We start from the raw sequence: 14,351 nt of genomic DNA, 5'->3' as shown, positions 1-14,351 counted from the left end.
CAGGACGTTCTACCTTACCTCGGCAGGGAGACCAAGCTTCCCAAGCCTCGTAGGAGAGTCAGGCAAGGCGGCTTGGCCGGAGTTCGAGTGTAAGGCTCGGCAGGACGTTCGACCTTACCTCGGCAGGGAGACCAAGCTTCCCAAGCCTAGTAGGAGAGTCAGGCAAGGGGGCTTGGCCAGAGTTCGAGTGTAAGGCTCGGCAGGACGTTCGACCTTACCTCAGCAGGGAGACCAAGCTCCCCAAGCCTAGCAGGAGAGTCAGGCAAGGGGGCTTGGCCGGAGTTCGAGTGTAAAGCACAGCAGGACGTTCGACCTCACCTCGGCAGGGAGACCAAGCATTCCAAGCCTAGTGGGGGAGTCAGGCAAAGGGGCATGGGCGGAGTTCAAGTGTAAGGCTCAGCAGGACGTTCGACCTTACCTCGGCAGGGAGACCAAGCTTCCCAAGCCTAGCAGGAGAGTCAGGCAAGGGGGCTTGGCCAGAGTTCGAGTGTAAGGCTCGGCAGGACGTTCGACCTTACCTCGGCAGGGAGACCAAGCTTCCCAAGCCTAGTAGGGTCAAGCAAGGGGGCTTGGCAGGAGTTCGACTGTAAGGCTTGGCAGGACGTTCGACCTTACCTCGGCAGGGGGACCAAGCTTCCCAAGCCTAGCAGGAGAGTCAGGCAAGGGGGCTTGGCGAGAGTTCGAGTGTAAGGCTCGGCAGGACGTTCGACCTTACCTCGGCAGGGAGAACAAGCTTCCCAAGCCTCGGAGGGTCAGGCAAGGGGGCTTGGCTGGAGTTCGAGTGTAAGGCTCAGCAGGACATTCGACCTTACCTCGGCAGGGAGACCAAGCTTCCCAAGGCTAGTAGGAGAGTCAGGCAAGGGGGCTTGGCCGGAGTTCGAGTGTAAGGCTCGGCAGGACGTTCGACCTTACCTCGGCAGGGAGACCAAGCTTCCCAAGCCTAGTAGGAGAGTCAGGCAAGGGGGCTTGGCTGGAGTTCGAGTGTAAGGCTCGGCAGGACGTTCGACCTTACCTCGGCAGGGAGACCAAGCTTCCCAAGCCTAGTAGGAGAGTCAGGCAAGAGGTCTTGGGCGGAGTTCTAGTGAAATGCTCGGCAGGACGTTCGACCTTACCTCGGCAGGGAGACCAAGCTTCCCATGCCGAGTAGGAGAGCCAGGCAAGGGGGCTTGGCCAGAGTTCGAGTGTAAGGCTCGGCAGGACGTTTGGCCTTACCTCAGCAGGGAGACCAAGCTTCCCAAGCCTAGCAGGAGAGTCAGGCAAGGGGGCTTGGCTGGAGTTCGAGTGTAAAGCTCGGCAGGACGTTCTACCTTACCTCGGCAGGGAGACCAAGCTTCCCAAGCCTCGTAGGAGAGTCAGGCAAGGGGGCTTGGCCGGAGTTCGAGTGTAAGGCTCGGCAGGACGTTTGACCTTACCTCGGCAGGGAGACCAAGCTTCCCAAGCCTAGTAGGAGAGTCAGGCAAGGGGACTTGGCCCGAGATAGAGTGTAAGGCTCGGCAGGACGTCCGACCTTACCTCGGCAGGGAGACCAAGCTTCCCAAGCCTAGCAGGAGAGTCAGGCAAGACGGCTTGGCCGGAGTTCGAGTGTAAAGCACAGCAGGACGTTCGACTTTACCTCGGCAGGGAGACCAAGCATTCCAAGCCTAGTGGGGGAGTCAGGCAAAGGGGCATGGGCGGAGTTCAAGTGTAAGGCTCAGCAGGACGTTCGACCTAACCTCGGCAGGGAGACCAAGCTTCCCAAGCCTAGCAGGAGAGTCAGGGAAGGGGGCTTGGCCAGAGTTCGAGTGTAAGGCTCGGCAGGACGTTCGACCTTACCTCGGCAGGGAGACCAAGCTTCCCAAGCCTAGTAGGAGAGACAGGCAAGGGGGCTTGGCCGGAGTTCGAGTGTAAAGCACAGCAGGACGTTCGACCTTACCTGGGCAGGGAGACCAAGCTTCCCAAGCCTAGCAGGAGAGTCAGGCAAGGGGGCTTGGCTGGAGTTCGAGTGTAAAGCGCGGCAGGACGTTCTACCTTACATCGGCAGGGAGACCAAGCTTCCCAAGCCTAGTAGGAGAGTCAGGCAAGGGGGCTTGGCCGGAGTTCGAGTGTAAGGCACGGCAGGACGTTCGACATTACCTCGGCAGGGAGACCAAGCTTCCCAAGCCTAGTAGGAGAGTCAGGCAAGGCGGCTTGGCCGGAGTTCGAGTGTAAGGCTCGGCAGGACGTTCGACCTTACCTCGGCAGGGAGACCAAGCTTCCCAAGCCTAATAGGAGAGTCAGGCAAGGCGGCTTGGCCGGTGTTCGAGTGTAAGGTTCGGCAGGACGTTCGACCTTACCTCCGCAGGGAGACCAAGATTCCCAAGCCTAGTAGGAGAGTCAGGCAAAGCGGCTTGGCCGGAGTTCGAGTGTAAGGCTCGGCAGGACGTTCGACCTTACCTCGGCAGGGAGACCAAGCTTCCCAAGCCTAGTAGGAGAGTCAGGCAAGGGGGCTTGGCCAGAGTTCGAGTGTAAGGCTCGGCAGGACGTTTGACCTTACCTCAGCCGGGAGACCAAGCTTCCCAAGCCAAGCAGGAGAGTCAGGCAAGGGGGCTTGGCTGGAGTTCGAGTGTAAAGCTCGGCAGGACGTTCTACCATACCTCGGCAGGGAGACCAAGCTTCCCAAGCCTCGTAGGAGAGTCAGGCAAGGCGGCTTGGCCGGAGTTCGAGTGTAAGGCTCGGCAGGACGTTCGACCTTACCTCGGCAGGGAGACCAAGCTTCCCAAGCCTAATAGGAGAGTCAGGCAAGGGGGCTTGGCTGGAATTCGAGTGTAAAGCTCAGCAGGACGTTCTACCTTACCTCGGCAGGGAGACCAAGCTTCCCAAGCCTCGTAGGAGAGTCAGGCAAGGCGGCTTGGCCGGAGTTCGAGTGTAAGGCTCGGCAGGACGTTCGACCTTACCTCGGCAGGGAGACCAAGCTTCCCAAGCCTAGTAGGAGAGTCAGGCAAGGGGGCTTGGCCAGAGTTCGAGTGTAAGGCTCGGCAGGACGTTCGACCTTACCTCAGCAGGGAGACCAAGCTTCCCAAGCCTCGGAGGGTCAGGCAAGGGGGCTTGGCTGGAGTTCGAGTGTAAGGCTCAGCAGGACGTTCGACCTTACCTCGGCAGGGAGACCAAGCTTCCCAAGCCTAGTAGGAGAGTCAGGCAAGAGGTCTTGGGCGGAGTTCTAGTGAAATGCTCGGCAGGACGTTCGACCTTACCTCGGCAGGGAGACCAAGCTTCCCATGCCGAGTAGGAGAGTCAGGCAAGGGGGCTTGGCCAGAGTTCGAGTGTAAGGCTCGGCAGGACGTTTGGCCTTACCTCAGCAGGGAGACCAAGCTTCCCAAGCCTAGCAGGAGAGTCAGGCAAGGGGGCTTGGCTGGAGTTCGAGTGTAAAGCTCGGCAGGACGTTCTACCTTACCTCGGCAGGGAGACCAAGCTTCCCAAGCCACGTAGGAGAGTCAGGCAAGGGGGCTTGGCCGGAGTTCGAGTGTAAGGCTCGGCAGGACGTTTGACCTTACCTCGGCAGGGAGACCAAGCTTCCCAAGCCTAGTAGGAGAGTCAGGCAAGGGGACTTGGCCCGAGATAGAGTGTAAGGCTCGGCAGGACGTCCGACCTTACCTCGGCAGGGAGACCAAGCTTCCCAAGCCTAGCAGGAGAGTCAGGCAAGGCGGCTTGGCCGGAGTTCGAGTGTAAAGCGCAGCAGGACGTTCGACTTTACCTCGGCAGGGAGACCAAGCATTCCAAGCCTAGTGGGGGAGTCAGGCAAAGGGGCATGGGCGGAGTTCAAGTGTAAGGCTCAGCAGGACGTTCGACCTTACCTCGGCAGGGAGACCAAGCTTCCCAAGCCTAACAGGAGAGTCAGGCAAGGGGGCTTGGCCAGAGTTCGAGTGTAAGGCTCGGCAGGACGTTCGACCTTACCTCGGCAGGGAGAACAAGCTTCCCAAGCCTCGGAGGGTGAGGCAAGGGGGCTTGGCAGGAGTTCGAGTGTAAGGCTCAGCAGGACATTCGACCTTACCTCGGCAGGGAGACCAAGCTTCCCAAGGCTAGTAGGAGAGTCAGGCAAGGGGGCTTGGCCGGAGTTCGAGCGTAAGGCTCGGCAGGACGTTCGACCTTACCTCGGCAGGGAGACCAAGCTTCCCAAGCCTAGTAGGAGAGTCAGGCAAGGGGGCCTGGCCGGAGTTCGAGTGTAAGGCTCGGCAGGACGTTCGACCTTACCTCGGCAGGGAGACCAAGCTTCCCAAGCCTAGTAGGAGAGTTAGGCAAGGGGTCTTGGGCGGAGTTCTAGTGAAATGCTCGGCAGGACGTTCGACCTTACCTCGGCAAGGAGACCAAGCTTCCCATGCCGAGTAGGAGAGTCAGCCAAGGGGGCTTGGCCAGAGTTCGAGTGTAAGGCTCGGCAGGACGTTTGGCCTTACCTCAGCAGGGAGACCAAGCTTCCCAAGCCTAGCAGGAGAGTCAGGCAAGGGGGCTTGGCTGGAGTTCGAGTGTAAAGCTCGGCAGGACGTTCTACCTTACCTCGGCAGGGAGACCAAGCTTCCCAAGCCTCGCAGGAGAGTCAGGCAAGGGAGTTTGGCCGGAGTTCGAGTGTAAGGCTCAGCAGGACGTTCGACCTTACCTCAGCAGGGAGACCAAGCTTCCCAAGCCTCGTAGGGTCCGGCAAGGGGGCTTGGCCGGAGTTCGAGTGTAAGGCTCGGTAGGACATTCGACCTTACCCTGGCAGGGAGACCAAGCTTCCCAAGCCTAGTGGGGGAGTCAGGCAAGGGGGCTTGGGCGGAGTTCAAGTGTAAGGCTCAGCAGGACATTCGACCTTACCTCGGCAGGGAGACCAAGCTTCCCAAGCCTAGTAGGGTCAGGCAAGGGGGCTTGGCCGGAGTTCGAGTGTAAGGCACAGCAGGACGTTCGACCTTACCTCGGCAGGGAGACCAAGCTTTCCAAGCCTAGTAGGAGGGTCAGGCAAGGGGGCTTGGCAGGAGTTCGAGTGCAAGGCTCGGCAGGACGATCGACCTTACCTCGGCAGGGAGACCAAGCTTCCCAAGCCTCGTAGGAGAGTCAGGCAAGGGGGCTTGGCCGGTGTTCGAGTGTAAGGCTCGGCAGGACGTTCGACCTTACCTCAGCAGGTTGACCAAGCTTCCCAAGCCTCGGAGGGTCAGGCAAGGGGGCTTGGCTGGACTTCGAGTGTAAAGCTCGGCAGGACGTTCTACCTTACCTCGGCAGGGAGACCAAGCTTCCCAAGCCTCGTAGGAGAGTCAGGCAAGGCGGCTTGGCCGGAGTTCGAGTGTAAGGCTCGGCAGGACGTTCGACCTTACCTCTACAGGGAGACCAAGCTTCCCAAGCCTAGTAGGAGAGTCAGGCAAGGGGGCTTGGCCAGAGTTCGAGTGTAAGGCTCGGCAGGACGTTCGACCTTACCTCAGCAGGGAGACCAAGCTTCCCAAGCCTCGGAGGGTCAGGCAAGGGGGCTTGGCTGGAGTTCGAGTGTAAGGCTCAGCAGGACGTTCGACCTTACCTCGGCAGGGAGACCAAGCTTCCCAAGCCTAGTAGGAGAGTCAGGCAAGAGGTCTTGGGCGGAGTTCTAGTGAAATGCTCGGCAGGACGTTCGACCTTACCTCGGCAGGGAGACCAAGCTTCCCATGCCGAGTAGGAGAGTCAGGCAAGGGGGCTTGGCCAGATTTCGACTGTAAGGCTCGGCAGGACGTTTGGCCTTACCTCAGCAGGGAGACCAAGCTTCCCAAGCCTAGCAGGAGAGTCAGGCAAGGGGGCTTGGCTGGAGTTCGAGTGTAAAGCTCGGCAGGACGTTCTACCTTACCTCGGCAGGGAGACCAAGCTTCCCAAGCCTCGTAGGAGAGTCAGGCAAGGGGGCTTGGCCGGAGTTCGAGTGTAAGGCTCGGCAGGACGTTTGACCTTACCTCGGCAGGGAGACCAAGCTTCCCAAGCCTAGTAAGAGAGTCAGGCAAGGGGACTTGGCCCGAGATAGAGTGTAAGGCTCGGCAGGACGTCCGACCTTACCTCGGCAGGGAGACCAAGCTTCCCAAGCCTAGCAGGAGAGTCAGGCAAGGCGGCTTGGCCGGAGTTCGAGTGTAAAGCACAGCAGGACGTTCGACTTTACCTCGGCAGGGAGACCAAGCATTCCAAGCCTAGTGGGGGAGTCAGGCAAAAGGGCATGGGCGGAGTTCAAGTGTAAGGCTCAGCAGGACGTTCGACCTTACCTCGGCAGGGAGACCAAGCTTCCCAAGCCTAGCAGGAGAGTCAGGCAAGGGGGCTTGGCCAGAGTTCGAGTGTAAGGCTCGGCAGGACGTTCGACCTTACCTCGGCAGGGAGCCCAAGCTTCCCAAGCCTAGTAGGGTCACGCAAGGGGGCTTGGCCGAGTTCGAGTGTAAGGCTCGGCAGGACGTTCGACCTTACCTCGGCAGGGAGACCAAGATTCCCAAGCCTTGTAGGAGAGTCAGGCAAGGGGGCTTGGCCAGAGTTCGAGTGTAAGGCTCGGCAGGACGTTCGACTGTACCTCGGCAGGGAGACCAAGCTTCCCAACCCTAGTAGGAGAGTCAGGCAAGGGGGCTTGGCCGGTGTTCGAGTGTAAGGCTCGGCAGGACGTTCGACCGTACCTCGGCAGGGAGACCAAGCTTCCCAAGCCTAGTAGGAGAGTCAGGCAAGAGGTCTTGGGCGGAGTTCTAGTGAAATGCTCGGCAGGACGTTCGACCTTACCTCGGCAGGGAGACCAAGCTTCCCATGCCGAGTAGGAGAGTCAGGCAAGGGGGCTTGGCCAGAGTTCGAGTGTAAGGCTCGGCAGGACGTTTGGCCTTACCTCAGCAGGGAGACCAAGCTTCCCAAGCCTAGCAGGAGAGTCAGGAAAGGGGGCTTGGCCAGAGTTCGAGTGTAAGGCTCGGCAGGACGTTCGACCTTACCTCGGCAGGGAGACCAAGCTTCCCAAGCCTAGTAGGAGAGACAGGCAAGGGGGCTTGGCCGGAGTTCGAGTGTAAAGCACAGCAGGACGTTCGACCTTACCTCGGCAGGGAGACCAAGCTTCCCAAACCTAGCAGGAGAGTCAGGCAAGGGGGCTTGGCTGGAGTTCGAGTGTAAAGCGCGGCAGGACGTTCGACCTTACCTCGGCAGGGAGACCAAGCTTCCCAAGCCTAGTAGGAGAGTCAGGCAAGGGGGCTTGGCCGGAGTTCGAGTGTAAGGCACGGCAGGACGTTCGACATTACCTCGGCAGGGAGACCAAGCTTCCCAAGCCTAATAGGAGAGTCAGGCAAGGCGGCTTGGCCGGAGTTCGAGTGTAAGGTTCGGCAGGACGTTCGACCTTACCTCCGCAGGGAGACCAAGCTTCCCAAGCCTAATAGGAGAGTCAGGCAAAGCGGCTTGGCCGGAGTTCGAGTGTAAGGCTCGGCAGGACGTTCGACCTTACCTCGGCAGGGAGACCAAGCTTCCCAAGCCTAGTAGGAGAGTCAGGCAAGGGGGCTTGGCCAGAGTTCGAGTGTAAGGCTCGGCAGGACGTTTGACCTTACCTCAGCCGGGAGACCAAGCTTCCCAAGCCAAGCAGGAGAGTCAGGCAAGGGGGCTTGGCTGGAGTTCGAGTGTAAAGCTCGGCAGGACGTTCTACCATACCTCGGCAGGGAGACCAAGCTTCCCAAGCCTCGTAGGAGAGTCAGGCAAGGCGGCTTGGCCGGAGTTCGAGTTTAAGGCTCGGCAGGACGTTCGACCTTACCTCGGCAGGGAGACCAAGCTTCCCAAGCCTAATAGGAGAGTCAGGCAAGGGGGCTTGGCCGGAGTTCGAGTGTAAGGCTCGGCAGGACGTTCGACCTTACCTCGGCAGGGAGACCAAGCTTCCCAAGCCTAGTAGGAGAGTAAGGCAAGGGGACTTGGCCCGAGTTCGAGTGTAAGGCTCGGCAGGACGTTTGACCTTACCTCGGCAGGGAGACCAAGCTTCCCAAGGCTAGTAGGAGAGTCAGGCAAGGGGGCTTGGCCGGAGTTCGAGTGTAAGGCTCGGCAGGACGTTCGACCTTACCTCGGCAGGGAGACCAAGCTTCCCAAGCCTAGTAGGAGAGTCAGGCAAGGGGGCTTGGCCGGAGTTCGAGTGTAAGGCTCGGCAGGACGTTCGACCTTACCTCGGCAGGGAGACCAAGCTTCCCATGCCGAGTAGGAGAGTCAGGCAAGGGGGCTTGGCCAGATTTCGAGTGTAAGGCTCGGCAGGACGTTTGGCCTTACCTCAGCAGGGAGACCAAGCTTCCCAAGCCTAGCAGGAGAGTCAGGCAAGGGGGCTTGGCTGGAGTTCGAGTGTAAAGCTCGGCAGGACGTTCTACCTTACCTCGGCAGGGAGACCAAGCTTCCCAAGCCTCGTAGGAGAGTCAGGCAAGGGGGCTTGGCCGGAGTTCGAGTGTAAGGCTCGGCAGGACGTTTGACCTTACCTCGGCAGGGAGACCAACCTTCCCAAGCCTAGTAGGAGAGTCAGGCAAGGGGACTTGGCCCGAGATAGAGTGTAAGGCTCGGCAGGACGTCCGACCTTACCTCGGCAGGGAGACCAAGCTTCCCAAGCCTAGCAGGAGAGTCAGGCAAGGCGGCTTGGCCGGAGTTCGAGTGTAAAGCACAGCAGGACGTTCGACTTTACCTCGTCAGGGAGACCAAGCATTCCAAGCCTAGTGGGGGAGTCAGGCAAAGGGGCATGGGCGGAGTTCAAGTGTAAGGCTCAGCAGGACGTTCGACCTTACCTCGGCAGGGAGACCAAGCTTCCCAAGCCTAGCAGGAGAGTCAGGCAAGGGGGCTTGGCCAGAGTTCGAGTGTAAGGCTCGGCAGGACGTTCGACCTTACCTCGGCAGGGAGCCCAAGCTTCCCAAGCCTAGTAGGGTCACGCAAGGGGGCTTGGCCGAGTTCGAGTGTAAGGCTCGGCAGGACGTTCGACCTTACCTCGGCAGGGAGACCAAGATTCCCAAGCCTTGTAGGAGAGTCAGGCAAGGGGGCTTGGCCAGAGTTCGAGTGTAAGGCTCGGCAGGACGTTCGACTGTACCTCGGCAGGGAGACCAAGCTTCCCAAGCCTACTAGGGTCAGGCAAGGGGGCTTGGCCAGAGTTCGAGTGTAAGGCTCAGCAGGACGTTCGACCTTACCTCGGCAGGGAGACCAAGCTTCCCAAGGCTAGTAGGAGAATCAGGCAAGGGGGCTTGGCCGGTGTTCGAGTGTAAGGCTCGGCAGGACGTTCGACCGTACCTCAGCAGGGAGACCAAGCTTCCCAAGCCAAGTAAGATCAGGCAAGGGGGCTTGGCCGGAGTTCGAGTGTAAGGCTCGGCAGGACGTTCGACCTTACCTCGGCAGGGACACCAAGCTTCCCAAGCCTAGTAGGAGAGTCAGGCAAGGGGGCTTGGCCGGAGTTCGAGTGTACGGCTTGCAGGACGTTCGACCTTACCTCGGAAATGAGACCAAGCTTCCCAAGCCATGTAAGATCAGGCAAGGGGGCTTGGCCGGAGTTCGAGTGTAAGGCTCGGCAGGACGTTCGACCTTACCTCGGCAGGGACACCAAGCTTCCCAAGCCTAGTAGGAGAGTCAGGCAAGGGGGCTTGGCCGGAGTTCGAGTGTAAGGCTCGCAGGACGTTCGACCTTACCTCGGAAATGAGACCAAGCTTCCCAAGCCTAGTAGGAGAGTCAGGCAAGGGGGCTTGGCCGGAGTTCGAGTGTAAGGCTCGGCAGGACGTTCGACCTTACCTCGGCAGGGAGACCAAGCTTCCCAAGCCTATTAGGAGAGTCAGGCAGGGGGGCTTGGCCGGAGTTCGAGTGTAAGGCTCGGCAGGACGTTCGACCGTACCTCGGCAGGGTGACCAAGCTTCCAAAGCTTAGTAGGAGGGTCAGGCAAGGGGGCTTGGCCGGAGTTCGAGTGTAAGGCTCGGCAGGACGTTCGACCTTACCTCGGCAGGGAGACCAAGCTTCCCAAGCCTAGTAGGAGAGTAAGGCAAGGGGACTTGGCCCGAGTTCGAGTGTAAGGCTCGGCAGGACGTTCGACCTTACCTCGGCAGGGAGACCACGCTTCCCAAGCCTAGTAGGAGAGTCAGGCAAGGGGGCTTGGCCAGAGTTCGAGTGTAAGGCTCGGCAGGACGTTCGACCTTACCTCAGCAGGGAGACCAAGCTTCCCAAGCCTCGGAGGGTCAGGCAAGGGGGCTTGGCTGGAGTTCGAGTGTAAAGCTCGGCAGGACGTTCTACCTTACCTCGGCAGGGAGACCAAGCTTCCCAAGCCTCGTAGGAGAGTCAGGCAAGGCGGCTTGGCCGGAGTTCGAGTGTAAGGCTCGGCAGGACGTTCGACCTTACCTCGGCAGGGAGACCAAGCTTCCCAAGCCTAGTAGGAGAGTCAGGCAAGGGGGCTTGGCCAGAGTTCGAGTGTAAGGCTCGGCAGGACGTTCGACCTTACCTCGGCAGGGAGCCCAAGCTTCCCAAGCCTAGTAGGGTCACGCAAGGGGGCTTGGCCGAGTTCGAGTGTAAGGCTCGGCAGGACGTTCGACCTTACCTCGGCAGGGAGACCAAGATTCCCAAGCCTTGTAGGAGAGTCAGGCAAGGGGGCGTGGCCGGAGTTCGAGTGTAAGGCTCGGCAGGACGTTCGACTGTACCTCGGCAGGGAGACCAAGCTTCCCAAGCCAACTAGGGTCAGGCAAGGGGGCTTGGCCAGAGTTCGAGTGTAAGGCTCAGCAGGACGTTCGACCTTACCTCGGCAGGGAGACCAAGCTTCCCAACCCTAGTAGGAGAGTCAGGCAAGGGGGCTTGGCCGGTGTTCGAGTGTAAGGCTTGGTGGGACGTTCGACCGTACCTCGGCAGGGAGACCAAGCTTCCCAAGCCAAGTAAGATCAGGCAAGGGGGCTTGGCCGGAGTTCGAGTGTAAGGCTCGGCAGGACCTTCGACCTTACCTCGGCAGGGACACCAAGCTTCCCAAGCCTAGTAGGAGAGTCAGGCAAGGGGGCTTGGCCGGAGTTCGAGTGTAAGGCTCGCAGGACGTTCGACCTTACCTCGGAAATGAGACCAAGCTTCCCAAGCCTAGTAGGAGAGTCAGGCAAGGGGGCTTGGCCGGAGTTCGAGTGTAAGGCTCGGCAGGACGTTCGACCTTACCTCGGCAGGGAGACCAAGCTTCCCAAGCCTAGTAGGAGAGTCAGGCAGGGGGGCTTTGCCGGAGGTCGAGTGTAAGGCTCGGCAGGACGTTCGACCGTACCTCGGCAGGGTGACCAAGCTTCCAAAGCCTAGTAGGAGGGTCAGGCAACGGGGCTTGGCCGGAGTTCGAGTGTAAGGCTCGGCAGGACGTTCGACCTTACCTCGGCAGGGAGACCAAGCTTCCCAAGCCTAGTAGGAGAGTAAGGCAAGGGGACTAGGCCCGAGTTCGAGTGTAAGGCTCGGCAGGACGTTCGACCTTACCTCGGCAGGGAGACCAAGCTTCCCAAGGCTAGTAGGAGAGTCAGGCAAGGGGGCTTGGCCGGAGTTCGAGTGTAAGGCTCGGCAGGATGTTCGACCTTACCTCGGCAGGGAGACCAAGCTTCCCAAGCCTAGTAGGAGCGTCAGGCAAGGGGGCTTGGCCGGAGTTCGAGTGTAAGGCTCGGCAGGACGTTCGACCTTACCTCGGCAGGGAGACCACGCTTCCCAAGCCTAGTAGGAGAGTCAGGCAAGGGGGCTTGGCCAGAGTTCGAGTGTAAGCCTCGGCAGGACGTTCGACCTTACCTCGGCAGGGAGAACAAGCTTCCCAAGCCTCGGAGGGTCAGGCAAGGCGGCTTGGCCGGAGTTCGAGTGTAAGGCTCGGCAGGACGTTCGACCGTACCTCGGCAGGGCGACCAAGCTTCCAAAGCCTAGTAGGAGGGTCAGGCAAGGGGGCTTGGCCGGAGTTCGAGTGTAAGCCTCGGCAGGACGTTCGACCTTACCTCGGCAGGGAGACCAAGCTTCCCAAGCCTAGTAGGAGAGTCAGGCAGGAGGGCTTGGCCGGAGTTCGAGTGTAAGGCTCGGCAGGACGTTCGACCGTACCTCGGCAGGGTGACCAAGCTTCCAAAGCCTAGTAGGAGGGTCAGGCAAGGGGGCTTGGCCGGAGTTCGAGTGTAAGGCTCGGCAGGACGTTCGACCTTACCTCGGCAGGGAGACCAAGCTTCCCAAGCCTAGTAGGAGAGTAAGGCAAGGGGACTTGGCCCGAGTTCGAGTGTAAGGCTCGGCAGGACGTTCGACCTTACCTCGGCAGGGAGACCAAGCTTCCCAAGGCTAGTAGGAGAGTCAGGCAAGGGGGCTTGGCCGGAGTTCGAGTGTAAGGCTCGGCAGGACGTTCGACCTTACCTCGGCAGGGAGACCAAGCTTCCCAAGCCTAGTAGGAGCGTCAGGCAAGGGGGCTTGGCCGGAGTTCGAGTGTAAGGCTCGGCAGGACGTTCGACCTTACCTCGGCAGGGAGACCAAGCTTCCCAAGCCTAGTAGGAGAGTCAGGCAAGGGGGCTTGGCCAGAGTTCGAGTGTAAGGCTCGGCAGGACGTTCGACCTTACCTCAGCAGGGAGACCAAGCTTCCCAAGCCTCGGAGGGTCAGGCAAGGGGGCTTGGCTGGAGTTCGAGTGTAAAGCTCGACAGGACGTTCTACCTTACCTCGGCAGGGAGACCAAGCTTCCCAAGCCTCGTAGGAGAGTCAGGCAAGGCGGCTTGTCCGGAGTTCGAGTGTAAGGCTCGGCAGGACGTTCGACCTTACCTCGGCAGGGAGACCAAGCTTCCCAAGCCTAGTAGGAGAGTCAGGCAAGGGGGCTTGGCCAGAGTTCGAGTGTAAGGCTCGGCAGGACGTTCGACCTTACCTCAGCAGGGAGACCAAGCTTGCCAAGCCTCGGAGGGTCAGGCAAGGGGGCTTGGCTGGAGTTCGAGTGTAAGGCTCAGCAGGACGTTCGACCTTACCTCGGCAGGGAGACCAAGCTTCCCAAGCCTAGTAGGAGAGTCAGGCAAGAGGTCTTGGGCGGAGTTCTAGTGAAATGCTCGGCAGGACGTTCGACCTTACCTCGGCAGGGAGACCAAGCTTCCCATGCCGAGCAGGAGAGTCAGGCAAGGGGGCTTGGCCAGATTTCGAGTGTAAGGCTCGGCAGGACGTTTGGCCTTACCTCAGCAGGGAGACCAAGCTTCCCAAGCCTAGCAGGAGAGTCAGGCAAGGGGGCTTGGCTGGAGTTCGAGTGTAAAGCTCGGCAGGACGTTCTACCTTACCTCGGCAGGGACACCAAGCTTCCCAAGCCTCGTAGGAGAGTCAGGCAAGGGGGCTTGGCCGGAGTTCGACTGTAAGCCTCGCAGGACGTTCGACCTTACCTCGGCAGGGAGACCAAGCTTCCCAAGCCTAGCAGGAGAGTCAGGCAAGGGGGCTTGGCCGGAGTTCGAGTGTAAGGCTCCGCAGGACGTTCGACCTTACCTCGGCAGGGAGACCAAGCATTCCAAGCCTAGTGGGGGAGTCAGGCAAAGGGGCATGGGCGGAGTTCAAGTGTAAGGCTCAGCAGGACGTTCGACCTTACCTCGGCAGGGAGACCAAGCTTCCCAAGCCTAGCAGGAGAGTCAGGCAAGGGGGCTTGGCCAGAGTTCGAGTGTAAGGCTCGGCAGGACGTTCGACCTTACCTCGGCAGGGAGAACAAGCTTCCCAAGCCTCGGAGGGTCAGGCAAGGCGGCTTGGCCGGAGTTCGAGTGTAAGGCTCGGCAGGACGTTCGACCGTACCTCGGCAGGGTGACCAAGCTTCCAAAGCCTAGTAGGAGGGTCAGGCAAGGGGGCTTGGCCGGAGTTCGAGTGTAAGGCTCGGCAGGACGTTCGACCTTACCTCGGCAGGGAGACCAAGCTTCCCAAGCCTAGTAGGAGAGTAAGGCAAGGGGACTTGGCCCGAGTTCGAGTGTAAGGCTCGGCAGGACGTTCGACCTTACCTCGGCAGGGAGACCAAGCTTCCCAAGGCTAGTAGGAGAGTCAGGCAAGGGGGCTTGGCCGGAGTTCGAGTGTAAGGCTCGGCAGGACGTTCGACCTTACCTCGGCAGGGAGACCAAGCTTCCCAAGCCTAGTAGGAGCGTCAGGCAAGGGGGCTTGGCCGTAGTTCGAGTGTAAGGCTCGGCAGGACGTTCGACCTTACCTCGGCAGGGAGACCACGCTTCCCAAGCCTAGTAGGAGAGTCAGGCAAGGGGGCTTGGCCGGAGTTCGAGTGTAAGGCTCGGCAGGACGTTCGACCTTACCTCAGCAGGGAGACCAAGCTTCCCAAGCCTCGGAGGGTCAGGCAAGGGGGCTTGGCTGGAGTTCGAGTGTAAAGCTCGGCAGGACGTTCTACCTTACCTCGGCAGGGAGACCAAGGTTCCCAAGCCTCGTAGGAGAGTCAGGCAAGGCGGCTTGGCCGGAGTTCGAGTGTAAGGCTCGGCAGGACGTTCGACCTTACCTCGGC

This window comes from Vidua macroura (genome assembly GCF_024509145.1).
Source record: "Vidua macroura isolate BioBank_ID:100142 chromosome W unlocalized genomic scaffold, ASM2450914v1 whyW_random_scaffold_68, whole genome shotgun sequence".
Classification (NCBI taxonomy): domain Eukaryota; kingdom Metazoa; phylum Chordata; class Aves; order Passeriformes; family Viduidae; genus Vidua; species Vidua macroura.
The sequence above is the reverse complement of the archived record's forward strand: the minus strand, read 5'-3'. Positions refer to the sequence as shown.